At 38.0% G+C, this 23,939-nt stretch overlaps 1 long non-coding RNA gene across 1 annotated transcript in view; it reads left to right on the top strand.

The window, feature by feature from the left end:
* Nucleotides 1–23,939, top strand: part of LOC124370057 — an 83,084-nt gene that overhangs the window by 53,011 nt on the left and 6,134 nt on the right. The window contains exon 2 of the long non-coding RNA XR_006923143.1: nt 13,395–13,464. This is a non-coding gene — a long non-coding RNA (uncharacterized LOC124370057). The remainder of the gene's footprint in view (nt 1–13,394; nt 13,465–23,939) is intronic.

Raw genomic sequence — 23,939 nt, 5'->3', positions numbered from 1 at the left:
AACAAATATCCCTCACCCATGGCACGTAGGGCAATTGGCAAACATTTAGTTTTATCTACATTCTTGGTTAGCACATTACCATAAAACCATTTACGAAAAAATTTTAACTTAACTCACTTTGTACAATGTGAGACGCCCCATTCCAGTTTCTATCTTTCTGTATTATTGCGGATTATTGGGATTGGGCGAAAGATAATCAAATTATGAAAATTTGAAGGCAGAAAAATTAACAGAAATAAAGAAATCTTCTAAGAAAAATAAGCATGATCCAAATCTCTTCAATATTGAAAAATTGAAAAAACGCAGATTATCTCTTAGAAAAAATTACTCATCTGTAATATAACACATTAAAAAGGATCAAAAACATCCTGATTGTCTTGGTTTGAGAAAAACTTGATATATTCAAAATTTATATTCAAAAAATGGTTTGGAAATTCTGTAAAATCTCGTAAACAATTTATTGATGAGCTATCCAAACACAGAATATTTAAGGGATTTATTATTTCAAATATGGAATAAAATGTGTTGATATTTCCATATTTGGAGTCTCATAGTAATATTAAAGGTTGTGCTTAGAATGTGAATATCAAAGAAAATGAGTAAATGCTGAGCATTAAACCACACTAACGTATTTTCAGTTGAAGTCTGAGGATATTTTTAACGCGAATGATTTTATTTCAAGTCAGTTTGATAAAATTATTCTTCGTGAACAAAGTAATCAGCCTAATACAGGATCTGGAAGGACTTTAAAGAAATGTAATCAAACTATTTTGAGAATAAATAAGCATAATTTATTAAATGTTGAGTCATACCTGTAAATCGATTTACCACAGGAGATCAAGATTAAAAAAGCTTGTTTGAATTGAAAAAATAAAGGCAATTTCTGTTTTATTATTCAATTAGATAGGCAGTTAAAAAACCAAAAAGGACAGTAAAAGAGTACGAAAATTCGTGAATGACGACATATTTTCTGGATTTGACTATCCAATGTCATTTAAGGATGTATAATTGTTCGAAAAAAGAATTTTTGGTTCTAAGTATAACTATCAAAAATTGTCCATAAATATCTACAGTTATGACGAAATATTCCATATTGTTCCTCTATAAATTTCAGAAATATGTGACGCAGAATATTTATTTATTGTATGTACAACAAGAAGAAACATCTCACTATGTTTCGATAACCGATTTAAATATGCTTGTTTCTTCTCAACAACACGGCCATACAACATTTCTATGTAACAGATGTTAAGTCATTCCTACAAAAGAGGAGATTTACCTGATCATTTAGAAATTTGCAAGCCAATCATGCCATTTCAAGGTCAGACGACGACATTTATTACTTACCAAAAGAAAATGCCTCATCCGTAAGTAATTTAAAGTAAAGTATTGCAAAGTTTCTTGTTAGAATATTCTGGAGCTAAAGGCTCATCTCCATGACTTTCATGTAAATTTTCAGGATATTCTAGATCAACTTCGAGAATATAAACTTAAGGTTCATCACCAGTAAGCTGCCAAATTGTTTCTTTCCATTCTTCTTTTGTATAAGTGTTTGGATCCATCAATTTTACCCAAAATATTATTTTTATATATAGTGCTGATATCAGTATACGTTAAGTTCTGTGACAATTCCCAACCCTAAAGATTATCTCATCTACAGATAATTTTCTGGTTTTGTATCATAACAATCTTTCAAATATTTATTATTCGCTTTTACATATATTTTGATACATTGAGAAATGCCTTCACAATTTCAATCATCAAATACGTGTTGTAATAGTGTATCAACTGAACCTCGATTTTTGTTAATTTTATCATAGCATCCCAAGCAAGACTTGGAGCAGTCAGGTTATGTGCTGGATCAAGTTCATAGCAATTCAAACAAATCTCTCAAAAATTTTCAAAAATATGGACAAGTAATAGAACATCTTCAATATTGTATAAATCAGAGTAATTGCCTATATTTTCACCTCAATTTTCTCGACATACTTAAATATTGCTTGTAATTTTTTCGGATATACTCTTATCTAATAACATTAAGTGAAAATCTTGAATTTTTAGTTCTTCTGTGTGATCGAGTGTTACAATACTATCGATAAATTTATAAGGAATACGCCTTTTCCTGAAAGATCTTTTAAGATTTCCTCTTCGTTATTTGCTTTCTAGTATTTTATTCAAGTGATTTTGTATAAATTACTGTGTGTTTTAATTTTTTTTTAATTTTTGCAAGTTTTTCACTACACGACACCATAAATCTGAATATATCTATAAATAAAAATTTTACGAATTTCCTAGGTTTATCACCTTCGAACTCAAACGCATACCCATAATTTACAGAATAATTTATGTATTTTTCATCAGTGTTTACGATCAAATAAAACATTGCCATATTGTTTAGCTAATTCTTTCATATACAGGTGATAGTCGTTATTTGACATATTGTGAGAGAAAACTGGAATATTCTGAGGAAACCAGATTCGTATTGCAAATACTATGGAGCTGCTCCTCGAAATTTTAGGGTTAAATTATCTCTAACTTTCTTTCTAACAAATCCTTCAGTTTCGCAAATGTTACATTTTTTGTAATAAATGGAGGTAAAATATCATGTCCCTAGTGCCAAAAATAAATTTTCAAGCAAGACTATTACTATAAAAGACGTTATAATTGTAAAACTTATTTTAAAAACAAAGATTGAATTAATTATACGTGAATTAAATTCTTTACTAACATGGGCTAAATAAAATCAAATTAATAATTGCTAAAATATGTTCAACGAAGAACAATTGAGGGAATTAAAGAACATTTTTAAAGAAAATATAAAAAGACCTTATGTTATCGACTTGTAAAAACTTGTACAGAGCGTAATGGGTTACAAGCCCGACACAGAACCTGAAATGAAATGAAAATATCTTTATTCCTTCTACAAAATTACACTTAATGCATCATATAATGGTAGGAATATACTCGACCATCCTACACAGTTCTTATGGCCGGCAATCAAACAATATATTATATATTGGCAATAAAACAATAATATATATATATTATCAGTCACTGCTTTTATGACACTGAGAATTGATATTCGCCCTCTGTAGTGATATCACTTTATTTGCTTACAAACTACTGTGGACAATATTAAACCTTACTTATTAATATAAAATTAAACAACCAAAACATAATCACTAGAACAATTATACACACTTATCAAATACTGCTAGTTTCGTAGTTTATTTATTTTATTTTAACCCATGAAACATACATTTTCCCTATACTCTATGTACAACCTTTTCAGCACTTACATATATACATTCAGTAATATGTTATTAAATTATATCTGTTAATTGATTGGTTTCCTCAGAGTTCATCAGCCATTTTTTCAGGTGAGCTTTAAATGTTTTATTAGATTCTGAAAATTTTAAAAATATATTTTTTAACTTTTGGTCTTAAAACAGCTTTGTTTTTTACGTTCCGTGTTTTTTACGTATCTTTGTTCTGCATCTCTACTGTCGAAATATTTCTCTTAATACTTAGACTGACCATAATTGTTGGGCACGCTTAACTGTATGGTCAAAGGTTTCTTTATAGGGTAATAATAATCATAATTATTATTGTAAATACGAATTAAATTCTGCCGTGACGATTGCCATTTACTATTGGCCTCTGGTCAGTTGGTAGATGAATGCAGAAGACGTATTGTGACCTCTATCCTGTAGTTTTAGTTTTAATGATTAGTGTTGTGTATAGTTTTTTTATTAAGTGCATGTATTAGAGTTAGTGAAGTTGACACACAACATGGTGGTTGTGATTCCTGACCTAGGCGTGCCACAACGCTTATGATTTGTTTATTTTAACCTAGTTTGTAATTATGTGTTGGGTTAGTTATTTACCTGAAGAAGAGTTCAGATTACAGATCTCGAAAGGTGTTACTGATTTTTTTGTTTCACTGAACGATGGCAAATGTCCAGAAAAATCCTTTTCCTTCAAAACCCTTCTATCGTCAAAAATAAACTTCATACAAAGAGATAAATTATTATATAAATCTCTTCACTAGAATGAAAAAAGCATTTAACAATCATTACACCAGAAATTTTAAAATGACAAAAATGATATTCTTACTCTTCCAAGTGGCAATTTGTGTATTCTTGTGTTAGGTATTAAAAGAAATTAGAATTTACTGCTTTCAACTACAGCAACAAGTTTTGTTAACTAGTTTTTTTTTAAAGTAAATCTCGAGGGATTGTGGAATTGAAGTGCACTTTAGTCAGCTTGTGAAGTAAGTTAGCCATTAATACTAATAAAATATTCCCTCTTTCCTTAGCCACACACTCGCCCAGAATCTCCCCCCCCCTCCACCAGGCTTTGACAACGAGAGGTGGAACACCGCTTTATTGCGTGCTAGAAATACTCGTATATTTCCTAGGTTATGGTGCTCGTCTCTGCCGTTCTCACTAAGGATCACAAGTTCAATACTCGTAAAATACACGTATGTATAGTGAATACATGGAATAATTGCAATAACTAAACACTTTTATCACGATTATCAAAAGTGCATGTCCGCGATTTTATAAGTTTCTACGCTGGCTGAGCTGCAGTATACCTCCAACTACACAGTGTATCTGAACCCGAGTGACAAGCTTCTGACAAACACTTTTATCACGATTATCAAAAGTGCATGTCCGCGATTTTATAAGTTTCTACGCTGGCTGAGCTGCAGTATACCTCCAACTACACAGTGTATCTGAACCCGAGTGACAAGCTTCTGACAAACACTTTTATCACGATTATCAAAAGTGCATGTCCGCGATTTTATAAGTTTCTACGCTGGCTGAGCTGCAGTATACCTCCAACTACACAGTGTATCTGAACCCGAGTGACAAGCTTCTGACAAACACTTTTATCGCGATTATCAAAAGTGCATGTCCGCGATTTTATAAGTTTCTACGCTGGCTGAGCTGCAGTATACCTCCAACTACACAGTGTATCTGAACCCGAGTGACAAGCTTCTGACAAACACTTTTATCGCGATTATCAAAAGTGCATGTCCGCGATTTTATAAGTTTCTACGCTGGCTGAGCTGCAGTATACCTCCAACTACACAGTGTATCTGAACCCGAGTGACAAGCTTCTGACAAACACTTTTATCACGATTATCAAAAGTGCATGTCCGCGATTTTATAAGTTTCTACGCTGGCTGAGCTGCAGTATACCTCCAACTACACAGTGTATCTGAACCCGAGTGACAAGCTTCTGACAAACACTTTTATCGCGATTATCAAAAGTGCATGTCCGCGATTTTATAAGTTTCTACGCTGGCTGAGCTGCAGTATACCTCCAACTACACAGTGTATCTGAACCCGAGTGACAAGCTTCTGACAAACACTTTTATCGCGATTATCAAAAGTGCATGTCCGCGATTTTATAAGTTTCTACGCTGGCTGAGCTGCAGTATACCTCCAACTACACAGTGTATCTGAACCCGAGTGACAAGCTTCTGACAAACACTTTTATCACGATTATCAAAAAAGTGCATGTCCGCGATATTATAAGTTTCTACGCTGGCTGAGCTGCAGTATACCTCCAACTACACAGTGTATCTGAACCCGAGTGACAAGCTTCTGACAAACACTTTTATCGCGATTATCAAAAGTGCATGTCCGCGATATTATAAGTTTCTACGCTGGCTGAGCTGCAGTATACCTCCAACTACACAGTGTATCTGAACCCGAGTGACAAGCTTCTGACAAACACTTTTATCGCGATTATCAAAAGTGCATGTCCGCGATATTATAAGTTTCTACGCTGGCTGAGCTGCAGTATACCTCCAACTACACAGTGTATCTGAACCCGAGTGACAAGCTTCTGACAAACACTTTGATCACGATTATCAAAAGTGCATGTCCGCGATTTTATAAGTTTCTACGCTGGCTGAGCTGCAGTATACCTCCAACTACACAGTGTATCTGAACCCGAGTGACAAGCTTCTGACAAACACTTTGATCACGATTATCAAAAGTGCATGTCCGCGATTTTATAAGTTTCTACGCTGGCTGAGCTGCAGTATACCTCCAACTACACAGTGTATCTGAACCCGAGTGACAAGCTTCTGACAAACACTTTTATCACGATTATCAAAAGTGCATGTCCGCGATTTTATAAGTTTCTACGCTGGCTGAGCTGCAGTATACCTCCAACTACACAGTGTATCTGAACCCGAGTGACAAGCTTCTGACAAACACTTTTATCACGATTATCAAAAGTGCATGTCCGCGATATTATAAGTTTCTACGCTGGCTGAGCTGCAGTATACCTCCAACTACACAGTGTATCTGAACCCGAGTGACAAGCTTCTGACAAACACTTTTATCACGATTATCAAAAGTGCATGTCCGCGATATTATAAGTTTCTACGCTGGCTGAGCTGCAGTATACCTCCAACTACACAGTGTATCTGAACCCGAGTGACAAGCTTCTGACAAACACTTTTATCACGATTATCAAAAGTGCATGTCCGCGATTTTATAAGTTTCTACGCTGGCTGAGCTGCAGTTTACCTCCAACTACACAGTGTATCTGAACCCGAGTGACAAGCTTCTGACAAACACTTTTATCACGATTATCAAAAGTGCATGTCCGCGATATTATAAGTTTCTACGCTGGCTGAGCTGCAGTTTACCTCCAACTACACAGTGTATCTGAACCCGAGTGACAAGCTTCTGACAAACACTTTTATCACGATTATCAAAAGTGCATGTCCGCGATATTATAAGTTTCTACGCTGGCTGAGCTGCAGTATATACCTCCAACTACACAGTGTATCTGAACCCGAGTGACAAGCTTCTGACAAACACTTTTATCGCGATTATCAAAAGTGCATGTCCGCGATTTTATAAGTTTCTACGCTGGCTGAGCTGCAGTATACCTCCAACTACACAGTGTATCTGAACCCGAGTGACAAGCTTCTGAGTTGTATTATGAATGTCAAAATGAGACGTTTATCTTAATAACAATACAACTTGTTCCTTTCGAGGGACCTATAGATTTGAAAATTTAAATAATGTTTTAATACAAGCGAATTACTTAGTAAAATGGCGTAAAATAAGATGTATACCTTTATAAAATAACATTTTCGTCGAGAGTGATCTTCAGATTTTAACAGGTAGTTAATGTGTTTAATACAAGTGATTTCTTTTTATCAGGTATTTAGTAATGTACGATCACTGTTTCGAAAAAATATTATATTTAACGGGAGTTTTAAGGTGGTGTAAGTGATTGTATAGGCGTATCTAGGATGACAAAATAAAGCGGGGGTTTACTTCTACCGAAGAATTTGAGGATATTTCGCTCCTCTCAGTTAAGGTGGGGAGCCCAGAGCACTCCCTTGGATTATGTTTAAATGATAACAATATTAAAATTTACGTGTTTGACAACCTTCTAAGAGCACACAATTCTTATTTTATCCTCCACGAAAACCGTTATAATTTAAGTGAAAATATAATCCTTTGGAGATCGCCCTATAACACACAAAATAGAAAACGGGATTTTCAGAGGTTCACAATTCACACTATCTCACTTGTACCTTGAATTCACAGATCATACAATGGGTTTAAAAATGCACGTGTTTTCTTTTAAAAACTTGGGCTTGTATTTGTATTGTCTTAATATATGTCACGTCTTAATATGTCACGTACAGTTAAATGGTTTATTTATTTAAAACCGTGCCACCCGTGATTAAAATATTTTGGATAGTAACCGACATATATTTTTATACGAGATATATTTACTGCACATATGACATTAGTAATCTTGTGTATTTATCACCTAGCGGTTAACACACGCGCATAATGAATACGTACTTCACGTCCAGTATTCCGTTCCTTTCGTACATACAGAGTTTGCGAGCATTTGATTGAAATAATGGTGTGAAATCAATTAAGCGGATTGAGTCATAAGCTCCGATAAGTCCCGGAGTTCGCTGTCCAAGAGTTGAACGTTAATTATTTTATTCAACGTTATAGATCAACTATAAACACACATTTTGAAAATATATAGTTTTTGTATATGTCAAAAAACGATACCAAGAAGTCTAACAGTAAAAAATCAGCCAACAAGAGATGTTGTACTATTAGTTTTTTCTACACTATCGGAACTCATTATTAACAAAAGTATAACAGTAACATGGAACTCTATCGGAACTCATTGGGCGTTCAGAATAATGAACGGTAGGCGGTCATAGCCATTACTCGCTGTCTCTCCACTGGAAGCGCGGGAAGTGTGGGAGCGACGCGACAGTAGCTCGCTGCGTTGTAGCCGTAAAACCCTACGGTTTGCAGATGAACTGGTAATTTCGAAAACTTACCGAGCGTGTGTCTTGTGCCGTACTCTTTATCAGCTATTATAGTTTAAATTCCAACACAGATAACAATGAAACCGAACTACGTACGCTTAGATTGACTACGAGTATAGCGCAAGTTAAAATGTACCCAGAATAGTTGTATCAATTAGGAGGTGTATTGTTACAGATCCTCAACCCCCCCCCCCATGATGGGCATGCCTATATGTGCAATTTGGCTATACCGTCGGTCATATTTTTAAAACGAGTGATTTGACTATGCCATAGAGTTTTGAATAAAAATTGAAAGACATTGAGAAGGTCCCATGTTTTGGCTGCAAGGTACCTACCATTGTCGAGATTATCGTGTTTGAAGACGGGAGCCTCTTTCTGTAACTCTACAGATGCGGAGGTAAGATACAGTAGGGCACGGTTTAGTGTCACAGCTCGTACTGTTGCCTCTTCACACGAACGATCTTAAACACGATTAACGAAATGAACTTAAACATATTTTTTTATTGAAAAGACATGTATTTTTTTGCGTATAGATCGTGTTACAGAAGTTTTATGTGTTTATTTAAAAGCAGCCCGTATATGCAGATGCATGTAATGACACTGTAAGGTAAATAAAACGATGTTTCAGAAGCGTAAGCAGTTCGATATAAAGTTATTCGTTAATCGCGTTGGCAGTCGGGTCTGGTAGCTTAAAACTTTTGAACAATTATAACGTCGATAAAACTCAAGCCGTTACAGGAACGCAGTAGAGCAGCAGAGGCGGCCCAGGGTAATTAAGTTTGAACATAAAAATATACCGGGGGATTATCCGGTTCTGTGTTAAAATTATCAAGTCGACTTCATACCTCTCTTCTCTCGGCTCCTCTATAAACCTCCCCCTTGACCTTTCACCGGGTGGCTCGTAAAAGCAAAACGCTGACTACGACAAGATGTTATCTTGAGGCCTGTCCTTGCACGTAGCCACGAGTGTCTGCCAGCTAGTCATACATTCTGACATACCTGTCGTTAGTCCCGACTTATCACTTATTTACTTATTGATTTGTTTACAACGACTCCACATTACATACAGTAGTCCAATCCAGAACCTTAAGGTGCGGGTTAGTTACATGCAATAAATTCCAAACGAAGATTGTCAATGAGTAAATAATTATGATTTACGTTTTTAAGAAATATTTGGTGTTTTGCGAATCTGTACACATGACGTTGGGAAGGGTTGTTGTTTCATTGCGAATATCGAGTTTAGCTCTATTTTATCTTAGTTTAGTTCTGAAGTGTTTAGTTATGTAATCTGACACTGGTACAGATTGACTCCTGGAATATGGAGCCATGTTCGTCTGAAGAGATCCATAACAATTCGGCGATGAAGACGTTCAAAACATCTATTTTCATCGTTTCGTTCGTTGCATTAGTCTTTTCGTCTGTCTATACGAATCCGAACTCATATCTCGGAATTTAAATAAGTAATCAATTTAATATGTTCTGATTGGTCTGGGTACTTTGCCTTAGCACCTCCTTGATAAGCACCCCCCTCCTCCTGGCGACCAGGACATAAACACGGCCAATGCCCGATTTGTTTTAATAAAATCACATATGGACAGACAGACACTAAACAAAGTGAAATATAACACATGTTCATATGAAGTTTTTTACTTGTTTTTTTCCTCTACTATCACATCCTTAAGTTGTGCCAACCTCTCACGAAACACCTTGCATATTACATATATTTAACTACGAAATACGTACGTGTATTTGTATTACTTCAATAACATGTGTTTTACATTGAAATGTATTTTTTATTTCGAACCATTTCATCCCTGATAAAAAATATATAGCGGTTGACGTCCACTGCGTGCATTGCGCATCGACCCAGCAGACGTTTGGCAACTTTATAACGAATACAGACGTACAAAATATGAACTGTAAGTTAAATATCAATTACGAAGCATATTTCGTTACTTTTATTGTGTAATTTTGAGTTTTCATATACAAATAGTGAGATAAACATGCTATAGCAATCGGTGAATAATTTTCTAAAGGCTCAGTTGCCATATTAGACTTCCTTTAGGGTTACAGTTTTACACAAACTATTACAGGCATTTTACCTGAGATCTGACAGATGAGACACTGTATAAAACAACATTTTTGTAAATCTTTTACATTTTACATTTAGCCTTTTATTTAACACTTTCTTTGAAGCAAGTAAGCTGAACCTGAAAAAATAAAGCTGATAATTTTTAATAAGAAAAGTAGTGAAAAACATTGCAACATGAAAATTGGAATAGTGTTCAATAAAAAAGTTGTTAAAAGACAAATCATGAATTTGTTTACAGCCAAAGTTGTTAAATCAGTGAATTAGAAATGAACAGACGAAAACATCAACAGCCTTATATTTTACATGTCAGTGGCTCAAAAACAATTAATGGTTATCATAAACTAAAGATCTTTGAATATAAAACTTATTGCTAGAGTAAGATTTCACCATGCCTGAGTCTTGATTGTTGCTACTGACAACCCTTTGAAACAAACTTAGAAAATTATCATCATTTCTATTTTGTTATTATTATGTATTAATATTTTAAACCTTAAATTTATGTAAACAAGACATGTTCTATTGTGTAAAATAAAACATTAAAAAATTACTAACTTCAAATGACATATTATTTAAAAGAACACGATATTTCTTTACTTTGTGAACTTACCGTTTTTGTGAACATTTAGTTAAAATAAATTTATTGAGTTAACTCACAACCTCAGATATATCAGAAGTTCACCACCAGAGAGTTAAAAGTTCATTATTTTATTTTTATAGGTAGGTCAACTATAAAACACGTTTTGATAAGCATCTAATTTAGTATACGTCTTACAAAATTTTGATTGAAACAATACCGGAGAAGCTTAACAGTAACATCGAGTAAAATTTAATAACTTTAATGAATAATAATATTTTTAAATTGTAAAATCAGTAATCTAGAGGTTTTGTACTTTTATTTTATTTTTATGTTTGTTACTAGTAACACTATCGGTATTCAGTAATAACACAAGTCACTAATACACGACTAGCGCCAACAACGAAAGCTATGAGACCTACGTTGAGACTATTACAAATTAGCCGTTCAGTGAGATGACCGGCGTTCATGGCCTATACTCGCCCGAAGCGGGAAGTGAGATATGTATTATATTCGTCAATCCCCTCGGGTCGTAGACGAACTCGTCATTCCGAAAAATTACGAAGCAAGAGTCTTATGCTTTACTATATATCAGCTGTTATAGTTAGAATATCAAAACGAATAAAAACAAAACTGAACTATGATACTTCGTTCGACTGCGAGTATACTTTCGGTTGAACACAATTTTAAATATACCTTGAATATTTGTATCAATCGGGGGTTACAACCTCTAAAACCTCCCCCGCCTACGATTGCGCGAGTGGTTGACAGCCCTTTCCAAAATCCGAAGTATTCTGTACTAATCAAACTATTTTTTTAAAGCAGTCCATTAACTGTTTGCCAATTATTGTCTCGATAATCTTTGAAAAAAATTTTACCATGGCGATTGGATAGTAGTTATGAAGATAATTTCTGTTTCCCTTCTTGAACAGTGGGATAACCCTGAAAGTGTTTAATAAATTTTGGAAAACACCCTGCCTTAAGTATTGGATAAAAAAGTTAAACGATGTTTTTTTTTTTCTTAAAACCATACTGTTTGGAAACAAATTTCGCATTGGTTTATTACAGATTTCTGATCTGTCTGATAGTTTAGGTTTTCTTGTTAAATCAGAATTGGGAACCAGAGCGGCCTAATTTCGATTTTCCTTCGACTGATCGGTTGGTCTGCTAACTTTATGTGAGTATAGTATTCTTTAATATACTGTCTGGCTTCTTTTCAACTGAATGTCTAGAAGACATTAACTGCTTAGTGTTTTCTACCGACCATCGAAAAAATTAACCGATGTCAAGCGTGACTACTACTTTGATGGGTCCACGTATAGTTTGCCCTTGTCAAAAGCTCTTATACGGCAGTCCAAGGAGTGCTGAGAGTTCTCTTCACTGCCTTTAAAGAGGATTACAGACAGGGCTAGGGCTGGCTGCCAATAGAGGGTTCAAGTGTCAAGCATACATCTCGTGATACTCAATCGTGACCTCCGTAATAGATAGCACAATGCAAGATATCACAATATCTTCGGATTGAAACAGTAAGAAAAATTTGCAGAGTGAATTTTGTTTGTATTTTAAATGTTTTTTGTTAATGCCTTTCAATATTTTGAATGTTGAATCTTAGTGTTTAATAAATCCAAATTTTTCAGTTATTTGGTCTAAACCAATTGCTGAGAAATGTTATTCTCAATAAGAATATTTTACCGAATAAGTTGCTAGCTGCGTAACTTTAATTTATCGTAAATAATCTGATAATATGTCAAAGTTTCTTAAACACGTTTGAACAAATTGTGAGTGTTCTAATTATGGAAGTACTATTTGCTCATAACCGTGGACACAGAGCGATACACCTCTACCGTCAACAACTCGCCAGGATTCGGTAGGAATCTTTAAATAGAAACATTTGAATAGATGCGTATAATTCTTGAACAATAATATTGCAATGGTTAAAAATGCAATATTTTGACAAACATGGAAATAGCGACCACTTTCACAGTTAAGAGACTGTATTATTTTATACGTGTTTTTAATATTCACTATCAGATGGGGACAGAGCTTGTAAAACGTCTATTTAGTGAATAAAACCCCTGAATGTGAAACATATTTCGTAATTCGTCTATTATAGGGATGACAAAATTCGGCCGTATGAATGGGCTGGGCTCTCCAGGTACGTATATCCGAATGTATTTTACATTTACAGAATCCACCTTCACCATTGAGGGAAAGTAACATGAAAGTTACTGATATTCACAACTTGAAAGGTTGACTTTCTACCTTATATTTCTCTGTGTATCTCCTTTTAAAGCACACATCATTATACAATTGTCACTTTTATACTTTACTCAATTAGATACATTGTTTTAGTGTTTATAATTGTTATGGTTCTATTGTTCCAGAAACTATTCACTAAACCCGTGAAATGAAACTAGGCTGACAACTGGAGGGGGCTGTAGTCATTCCTCGCAGGTAAACTACTGTTTTTATATAAATAGATTTACATTTAGTAATAAAAATAACAAATACAATACACGTGTCCGAGATATTGCAACTATATTCTTGTTTTATTGCGGAAAGTTTAAACAATAACAATATCAATATGTATATTCGTAATATGTCTGTATTTTATTTTGATTCTGCACAAATTATTAATTTTGATTTAACATTGTATTTATCAACTACATAAGCAATAGGACGGCAGGGCATGATTTTATAAAAGTGCAAATAAATATCCGACTTTTTGGCATAAGACTTCTTTTTTTTATTCTTATTAATATTTATAATATATGGATCCAAAGATTCAAAGGTAATAACTAATCTCAACCTTGGGCTGTGAACTTTCCATAAAAAAGAACCGTACTTCATATAAAAAGAAACCGTACTTCGGACGAAGTTTCAAAGATAACAGGAGTCAAAGTTATTTAAACCATATTGATAACAGATTAAAACTAGGATGAGATTAATATTTTACTCAGTGTAACGCGTTACAGAAACATCACCAGTTTAGACCTGCAGCTTAGGTGGCTCAGTGAATAAAGTGTCGGAGTGATAACCGAAGCTCCGCCAGTTTACTCCTACCACTTGTGTGGTTTAGTGAGCGGCGTGTAGGAGTGATAACCGACGCTCCGCCAGTTTACTCATACCACTTGTGTGGTTTAGTGAGCGGCGTGTAGGAGTGATAACCGAAGTTCCACCAGTTTACTCCTACCACTTGTGTGGTTTAGTGAGCGGCGTGTAGGAGTGATAACCGAAGCGGCATGTCGGAGTGATAACCGAGTGAGTGATAACCGCCAGTTTACTCCTACCACTTATGTGGTTTTAGTGAGCAGAGTAATAACCGAAGTTCCACCAGTTTACTCCTACCACTTGTGTGGTGTAGTGAGTGGCGTGTCGGAGTGATAACCGAATTTCCTCCAGTTCACTCCTACCACTTGTGTGGTTTAGTGAGCGGCGTGTGGGAGTGATAACCGAAGCTCCGCCAGTTTACTCCTACCACTTGTGTGGTTTAGTGAGCGGCGTGTCGGAGTAATAACCGAAATTTCCTCCAATTCACTCCTACCACTTGTGTGGTGTAGTGAGTGGCGTGTAGGAGTGATAACCGAATTTCCTCCAGTTTACTCCTACCACTTGTGTGGTGTTAGTGAGCGGCATGTCGGAGTGATAACCGAAGCTCCGCCAGTTTACTCCTACCACTTGTGTGGTTTAGTGAGCGGCGTGTAGGAGTAATAACCGAAGTTCCTCCAATTCACTCCTACCACTTGTGTGGTTTAGTGAGTGGCGTGTCGGAGTGATAACCGAATTTCCACCAGTTTACTCCTACCACTTGTGTGGTGTAGTGAGCGGCATGTCGGAGTGATAACCGAAGCTCCACCAGTTTACTCCTACCACTTGTGTGGGTGTAGTGAGTGGCGTGTAGGAGTATAAACCGAATTTCTCCAGTTCACTCCTACCACTTGTGTGTGTTTAGTGAGTGGCGTGTGGGAGTGATAACCGAAGTTCCACCAGTTTACTCCTACCACTTGTGTGGTGTAGTGAGCGGCGTGTAGGAGTGATAACCGAAGTTCCACCAGTTTACTCCTACCACTTGTGTGGTGTAGTGAGTGGCGTGTCGGAGTGATAACCGAATTTCCTCCAGTTCACTCCTACCACTTGTGTGGTTTAGTGAGCGGCGTGTGGGAGTGATAACCGAAAGTTCCACCAGTTTACTCCTACCACTTGTGTGGTGTAGTGAGCGACGTGTGGGAGTGATAACCGAAGCTCCGCCAGTTTACTCCTACCACTTGTGTGGTTTAGTGAGCGGCGTGTAGCAGTTATAACCGAAGCATACAGTCTCACGGTCATACTGATTCTCACTGCTTACTTTTACTGCAGTTTTTACCCCAACACAATTTAATGTGACTAGATTCTAGAATCATTTTCCTAAATTTTTATATCAATTTAGAATGTTTACCATATATTATTATTTTTTAGAGCTCAATTCTCAGTCATTGCATTATTACAGTGTGTAGCTTATTGTGTTACTTCTGGCCTTCTCCCCCCTGTAATGTTGAATAAATATCCTTTTGGCGGTGGAATCACCTTGGATTTCAAGAAGTCATCTTTATCACTTAGCCGCCTTAGCCCACATGTTAGGCTACTACTCAGTGGTTTGTGGACAAACCAGGAATATTTGTGGTGGAAAGTTGATTAACGAATAACATTTCTTCTAGAAAGAAGTGTATTTGTAGAAACCTCAGAACCGCGGTGCTCCGCAGTATTGACTGGGGTCTTGTTATTGATTCTGGCCACTTTATTGCTTCATAATTAATGAACTTGGTTTATTCAATTTGGGGTGCTACGTAACATTGAAGGATATTCTTGTAGCACTACATTACAATTATGAACCATTCTGTAAAGACTGAATCAATAAAAATACAATCATCAATAACAAGATCATATTTAACATTAGGAATCCTGCGGTAGTATTAAGCTCCCTTTCTAAAAGAGTCTCTTTTTAATAATATTAGCCTTTTATTCTCTCTGTATAAAGATGGACAACTTTACCCTTTAAGTCACATTAGATCATATTTGAGTTTCTTTTCTTTTTGAAAACATCACGTCATATTGTTTCAATTATTGTCATTGTTAGGAATTTCAGGATTATGTCGGTGTGTGTGTGTGTGTGTGTGTGTGTGTGTGTGTGTGTGTGTGTGTGTGTGTGTGTGTGTGTGTGTGTGTGTGTGTTTAGCCTACATGAAAAGAATGTCGTTTTTGTATAACTGGCTTTTGTAAAATTTACATTATTACTAGTCAGAAATAATATTTCATCAAGTGAGATATTTTCTTGGTCGGTTATTAATATGGGTTTTATAATTTTTTAGATGAAGTGGGCTGTTACTTTGGTGGTATTTTCTTGTCAATGGCGATTCTTACAGGGTTTCGGGAACCGATGCAGTTTGTATGTTTAGATTGGAAATTGGTGAATTTATTAAACGTGGTTTTCAGTGGTGGTTACTCTTAACACCACTACTCGACATTCTACAGATGTAAAATATATACTCAACCTTTCTGTATGCAATCTTAAAATATATTTACAAGTCTTCTTTCTCAGATATTTTAGAATCACAGCTACCTATCACAAACACTGATAGATTATTTACAATGTTTTGCAAATCTCTAAACTCATTATTTCTCACAAGCCTAATTAGAAAGTTGGTTGTTTTTAAGTTTCTCTGTTTGTTTTCTACGAATTAATAAGGATTGTCATTGAGAAGGAGAGATTTCACATATTCTTTTTTTAAAGTCACTTGATAACCGTACTTTTCTGGAGTTTTCTTGAGTAAGAAGTCATTGTAGTCTACTTTCTAAAGCTTGCTATAATAATTATGTTAATTACGTGAAGGCGAGTATGACAGATAACCCAAAAACATTCTGGAGCTTTGTTAGGAACACTAATAGACAGAAATCGGTTCCAGCTACGATGACTTATGGTGGATACTCCTCAGGAGATATGTGGTTCTTTACTAACTTCTTCTCATATGTTTTTTCATTAATTCCCAATCCTATTATATAACACACACACACAACTCTTGATTTGCTCTTAGTAAATTTACTAAGGATTAAGTTTTTAACTCACTGGGGCAGCTCGATAGTTCCAGGAGTAGATACGATAAATTCAACGGTTTTAAAGTGCTGTAGATTTTTGTTGTGGTCTTTAACTTTTCTTTACTATATGTCCCTCAGAACACGGGGTTTTCTAGTGATGTACTGAAGATTAGACATGTGGTTCCTATACACATGTCTGAACCGACTTCAGACGAGTGGTAATCGAACTGGCATTGGCAAAGTTATTTTAATCTAACCTCTTTGTATTGGAACTTATTTAGCCCTGTCTAACATGGGTTTTTCAGAAGTTATAAACTCCTCCAGTTGTAAGAAACAACTTTACTTATATATTTATGTTTTTAAGATATTAGACAGAGAATAAGCATCTTACGGCTAAACTTCAAGCCTACAAAATAGCTGACCCTTTGTTGAACTGGTTTGCTGTCTATTTATATACAATCGGATGCGCGTCGTCAAGTTTATGCGACATCTGTCTCAGGAGTTCTCCTCAACATCAGGAGTTCCCCAGGAGTCTCACTCGAGTCCACTGCTCTTGACAATTTTCATCAAAAATATTAGAATAAGCCTGAGAATTAGTTATCTTCTAATTGCAGAAGACATAAAGTTAGTTTAAGTGGTATAATCACAGAGTGATTTTTTTCAGTGGTATAATTTTAAGTCTATAGGTCAGTTCGTTTTCAAAATATCGTGCAAACAGACAGAAATGTTGCAGCCCCTCGAGTGATAGACTTCGCTCAACCAACGAACCAATAATCAATCATTAATAGAGAAGTGCAAACAGACAGAAATGTTGCAGCCCCTCGAGTGATAGACTTCGCTCAACCAATGAACCAATAATCAATCATTAATAGAGAAGTGCAAACAGACAGAAATGTTGCAGCCCCTCGAGTGATAGACTTCGCTCAACCAACGAACCAATAATCAATCATTAATAGAGAAGTGCAAACAGACAGAAATGTTGCAGCCCCTCGAGTGATAGACTTCGCACAACCAACGAACCAATAATCAATCATTAATAGAGAAGTGCAAACAGACAGAAATGTTGCAGCCCCTCGAGTGATAGACTTCGCTCAACCAACGAACCAATAATCAATCATTAATAGAGAAGTGCAAACAGACAGAAATGTTGTAGCCCCTCGAGTGATAGACTTCGCACAACCAACGAACCAATAATCAATCATTAATAGAGAAGTGCAAACAGACAGAAATGTTGCAGCCCCTCGAGTGATAGACTTCGCACAACCAACGAACCAATAATCAATCATTAATAGAGAAGTGCAAACAGACAGAAACGTTGCAGCCCCTCGAGTGATAGACTTCGCTCAACCAATGAACCAATAATCAATCATTAATAGAGAAGTGCAAACAGACAGAAATGTTGCAGCCCCTCGAGTGATAATAATAATAATATTTTATTGCGGTAAACAATTATAAAATTGCATACAAACGTCATATATAAATATTTAAATAATAAAAAGGTAGGCCTACACTTCATTCACTTCACTCACCACAGTCACATGGTACTCTCATTAACTCTCATCTTCATTCTCACCAGACAATCCTGCCACTGCCCATCCAGAACCAGAGGATTTGATGGTGTTAGTTTTTGATTTTTGAATTTCGTCCAGCGGCTCTCCATAAACTCGTCAACCGAGTAAAACACCCTCGACAGCAAAAGATGTCTTAGTCGAGTTTTAAATTTTTTTTGGTCATTCAATTGTTTGATCTCTTCAGGAGAGCTTATTGATTAGCTTGACACCAACCTCAGACGGCAAACTTTCGAATGCTGCAGTTCTGTGTTGTTGAACGCGGAAGTTGTCCCTGCCTCTAGTCCCATACTGGTGAACGTCCCTGCCTTGAACCAAGTTACACTTAGAACGGCAGTACAGGACAACCTCCAGGATATAGAGCCAGGGCAAAGTCAGCAATCCAAGCTCCCTGAAGGTGTTTTTGCATGAATCTCTGAAGTTCAATTTTGAAATGATTCGGACAGCTTTCTTTTGACTTCTAAATTACACGTTCGAATTTGTATTTGGCTGCCATCCAGCTGCCCCACAGTCTCAAACCGTATGTCAGATGTAGATATACCAAGCCAAAGTAGGCCGTTCTTAGTATATCCAAAGAGCAGAATTTTGCAAGGTTCCGTAAGGCATAAATGCCTGAGGAAAACCTTTGAACAAATGCCGTCAATGTGATGTCCCAAGTCAGCCTCGACTAGGTGCATTCCGAGGAACTTGGTGGAATCAGTTTCTTCTATTAGAACATCATCCGCCATCACGGCAGCGAAGTTATCAGGTTCTTGCTGCCGAAGAAAAAAAAATTGACGACGCTTGATTTGGAACTTTTGGCCCTCAGATTTAGTGTTGAAAAATACTGAATACATGAATTCAGTTCTAAAAATGAGTTGATTTCTAATTCTTTTGTTTTTGCTCTGATGCAGAGAGTTGTATCGTAAGCATACTGAACCATCTTCCCGTAAGGATCGATGAGTTCAATCTGTTGACGTACACAAGGAAAAGGACAGGTCCAAGGATAGATCCCTATGGGACACCATAAGTCATTTGAACCTTTCCTGACAGGGTATTCGCAAATCTTCACACACTGGCTTTCTATCCCTGAGGTAAGACGAGATCCATTCGTACGGCGCAGACCTCGAACACCAAATGTCGTCAACTGGTTACAAACATTGTTTTCGTGATGTACAACAGTCGAATGCTTTAGAGAGAGGTCAAAAAATGCTTAGCACATGTTCTCTTCTCTCCAGGCCATCGACAACTGTATCGATTAGGTCTATTAATACCGCATCGATTGTTGATTTGTTTTTCAGAAACCAAATTGTTCGGAACAGAGGATTTCAAAACGATCAAAAATTTTCAAATCTGACAAGAAAAATATTTTCAAGAACTTTGCTCATAACTGGGAGGATTGAAATTGGACGATAGTTGCTTGCAAGGCAAGGATTGTCTTTTTTTAATGGGTGTGACTTTTCGCAGTTTTCAAAAGGGAGGAAAATGCCTTGTGCGAAAGACAAGTTAATCAAATTTGTGAGTGGAGCCAAAATATGCTTAGAGCAGCCACACAGACATGCCACATGATTTTTTTTGGTTTCAATCCCTGTATCACGCGGGCCACCTCTTCCTCACTCACAGGAGACAGTGCCATGGATGAGACCGGTCCCATCGATGACACTTCGCTGCAATTGAGGCCTTTGAATGATGGGTCAAGTGATGCAACAGATGAAAAAAATGAGTTGAATTCACTTGCCACTTTAGAGGGATCTGAAATAATTTCGTCCTGGATTTTGAGCTTTGGAAATTTGGAAATTTTTATTTGAGCAATTTGGCTGTGTTGTTACATTTTTAATAATGCCCCAAGCAGTTTTTGGAAAAGTTTTCGCAATTTTTCAATTTTGTTTCAATTTCACGTGCTTTTGCAGATTTTATTGTTTTCCGATATTTGCTCTTGAAATTTCTAAAAAAAAGTTTTAAATTGTTCATTTTCGGTGCTAATGTAAATCGAATGGTAAAATTTGAGCCGTTCTCGTAATTCTAAAATTTCCTTCGTCACCCAAGAATTTTTGTTTTGCTTGTTTGCGCTCTTTAAAATGTTTGAAAGGACAAGTTTACATTTAAGTGATAAACAAAAAGATTATGAAAACGCGGTGTAAGCTTCAATCTACGCTTTCAAGATTGTCTAAAAACGACCATGACTCATTTTTTAAAAACGTATTCAAAAGGGCAATGTTTTACGAACTAGTATTTCTTTTTGATTTTGGATGACGGGTGTTCAATTTCTGGCTGAAAGTTACTGATAAGTGGTCTCCTTAGCGAAGTGGTCAGAGATGGCTGCATTGAAAACAGTGACTGAGGCGTTTGGAATGTTTTGGGATGACGTTGTCGATGGCTTTACTCGATGTGGCGGTCACTTCGTGTTGGCGTGTTTACTGATCAGATATCAATCCGAAAGAATTTAGGATGTCGCGTAGCCGCTGGGTCAGGGGTTGGTGTGGTCTAAAACATCAATGTTAAAGTCGCCAGTTATGATAAACTTGGACGACTTCAAACAGATGGAAATTTAGAAAATTTTCAAAAAAGATATTGCTGCATCCGTTTGGAGAACGATATAAACCAATAATTATTGTAATTTTGTCATCAGAATTCAGGCCGATTTTTATTCCATCCACTTCAAAATCTAAATCACAACTTGTGTGGAAGGAATTCAATATCAGATTTTACGAAAATTGCCACACCTTCCCCTTTAAAAAAATGAGTTCGATCGTAAGATGTTGCCAATTTATAGTTGTCAATCCCTGGAAACAGTCTGACTGTTTCAGGTTTGAAACCATGTTCAGAAATAACAAAAACGTCAGGATGCAGTTCGCGTGCCATGAGCGACAGCTCGTCTGCTTTGTTGGTGGCAGTCTGTGCATTTTGATGCACAACCGAGAAAATTTTGGTTGAATTTTTGAATTTTGTTTGGTTTGATGTTTTCTGTGGAATGTTTGACGCAAATTTTGACGCTCTGGTTCTGATGTGTCTATCCTTATTTTACATTGGTTAAAAACCGACAGTTTTTTTTGTCCAGAATCATCACTGTACTGAAGGTTGGCTGGGCGTTGGCTCTTCACCGCCTCGGCGAAGGTGTCGTAGGCCATGGTCCGGACCGGTGGTTCAGGAGGAGCTGGCGACACATGGGCGGCGGGCGATCCCGGCTGGGCCGGCGGGCGGCGGCCCGCAGGGGCTAGCGGGCGGTGCCAGGGCCGGGGTGACTGCGTGGTCCAACCTTTGCACACAACTCCAGCAGCAACTCGGCCAGCAGGGTGTTTGTGTGTGTGGGCTTGAGGTGCATCCCGTTGCGATGTGAAGGCCTCTCTGCCGATGTGGCTGAAGTCGAGTACTTCTGTCCCACGATGCCTCACGCACAGCTCCTCGATGTACGAGTTTACTCGCGCGGTCTCCAGGTTGACAGGATGGCTCGCAGGCAGGTCGTGTCTGTGGGGCAGAGTAGCGACGACAACCCCGCCGACAGTCCTCAGCTTGCTGGTGATGCGCCTCTCCAGGTGTTGGTAGATGTTCACCTGCTGACCGGCGGCAACATCGTTAGTGCCGGCAATGATGGCGCAACAACTATCCGCTGGAGGTGGGGTGTCGGACCCCACTTCTTGGAGTTTAGCTCCCGGCTTTGCACACTCCTTGCACCGCAGTCCCTCGGGCCACCATCAGCCGCACCAGACCAGCCAGACCGCGGCTATGGCTGTGTCTCGGTCTATGAGGATGGACGAGAAGGACAGTGGAGTTTTGCGGTTGGTCTGATGGTCTGATAAGGCGTTAAGGTGTTTAGAGGTTTTTAATGGATCGTTTTCTTCTTTCTTCGCCGTTTTTGTCGCCCGTCATCAGTCTTCCGCCTCTGGGATTTGGGAGGTTCTTTCTCTGATTTACCACTCGCTGCGGCATCCCTGTTCTCCGTAGTAATCGGAAGGCGTTTTCTTGCTGTTTGATAGTCCATTCCGTCTCCAGCACTCCTCCTTTCACACACTCGCAACGTGCCGCCCCCTCCTTCAGGCACTGGAGCTCAGCCTCCAGAACCTCAATGGTGACCTTGAGGCTGCCCACGAGGTCCTGGTGTCAGCACAGCGCTGGTCCCTGCAGTCGGAAAGCAGGTCACACTGTACTCCGCAGTCGGTCGCGGAGGCGCGGCTCGGAGAGTCAGGCCGCGAGGAATTAGCCACGAACACCTGATCTGTGTACTGCAGCAGTTGTGTGTCTGATTCTATTGAGTGGTCTAGGACACACTTCAGCTGATCCTTAAGCTGCTGTACCAATCTTTGAGCTCGCCATTCTCAATGACCAGGTCCGCCACCCCTGGCATCGACGCTGGCAGCTCACAGAAGGATGAAGAGCTGACAGGTGCCGCGGCATTAGAAACGTGCTCGGTTTGGCGTGGCAGGACGACCGGGGGTGGAATCTGCGGGCGATGCCGCTGGTGAGGTTGAGGAGGCCCGTCGATCCACCACCCAGATGCGGAGATGTATTTGGAGACGTCAGGGTCCTCATAATGACAGGGTGCTGGCCAGTGTGCCTACTGTGTGTCACTGTTTACGGAAGTTTTTTTTCGGCGTCCGTTTTTATTGCGGCTCCACATGTCCGGGCCAGGTAGCGCCAGACTATCTCGCCAGTCTTCACCGTATAGCTCTCTCTATACTTATAGTTTTTTAAATGATATTTTTTGGTTTTCCGTTGCGGGTAGTTTCGATTTCAAACATTGTGATCTGATAATTTATGCCTGCAAGTCCGGAGTATATAGTTTGCAGAGCAGATGTGTGTTTGCGGGTGGTATCAGGAGCCAAGGCGCCAGTGAAATGCAGGCGACGCGACGGACGCATCGAATTGTGTACACGCCGCCTTCTAGGTTGGGCGGGTAGCAAGGGGAATCACGCGCGGCGTAATTTGGCTGCAATGGACCGCAGTGCGCATGCGCAAACTGCCAGGCGGATAACGTGACCCTGTGATAGCTTGTCAGATTTTATTGCCAAGGTTAAAGTGAGTTATCTAAACTAAAAACTGCACTCACTAGGCTCCGGTTTTCAACGTCTAGTAGCACTGTGAATGTGTTGAGAGTTACCCCCGACAGAAATGTTGCAGCCCCTCGAGTGATAGACTTCGCTCAACCAATGAACCAATAATCAATCATTAATAGAGAAGCGCAAACAGAACAGAATAATTATTCGTGAGTCAGTAAATCAGAATGACCCGTATAATACAAAATTATCGGAGAAATTAGAAGAGTAGGTGGAAAGTACCACATTAGAACCGCGTTTTAAACACACAATACTTTTAGAG

The sequence above is a fragment of the Homalodisca vitripennis genome, chromosome X (genome assembly GCF_021130785.1).
Source record: "Homalodisca vitripennis isolate AUS2020 chromosome X, UT_GWSS_2.1, whole genome shotgun sequence".
NCBI classification, from domain to species: Eukaryota; Metazoa; Arthropoda; class Insecta; order Hemiptera; family Cicadellidae; genus Homalodisca; species Homalodisca vitripennis.
This window is presented reverse-complemented; position numbering and strand designations above follow the sequence as displayed.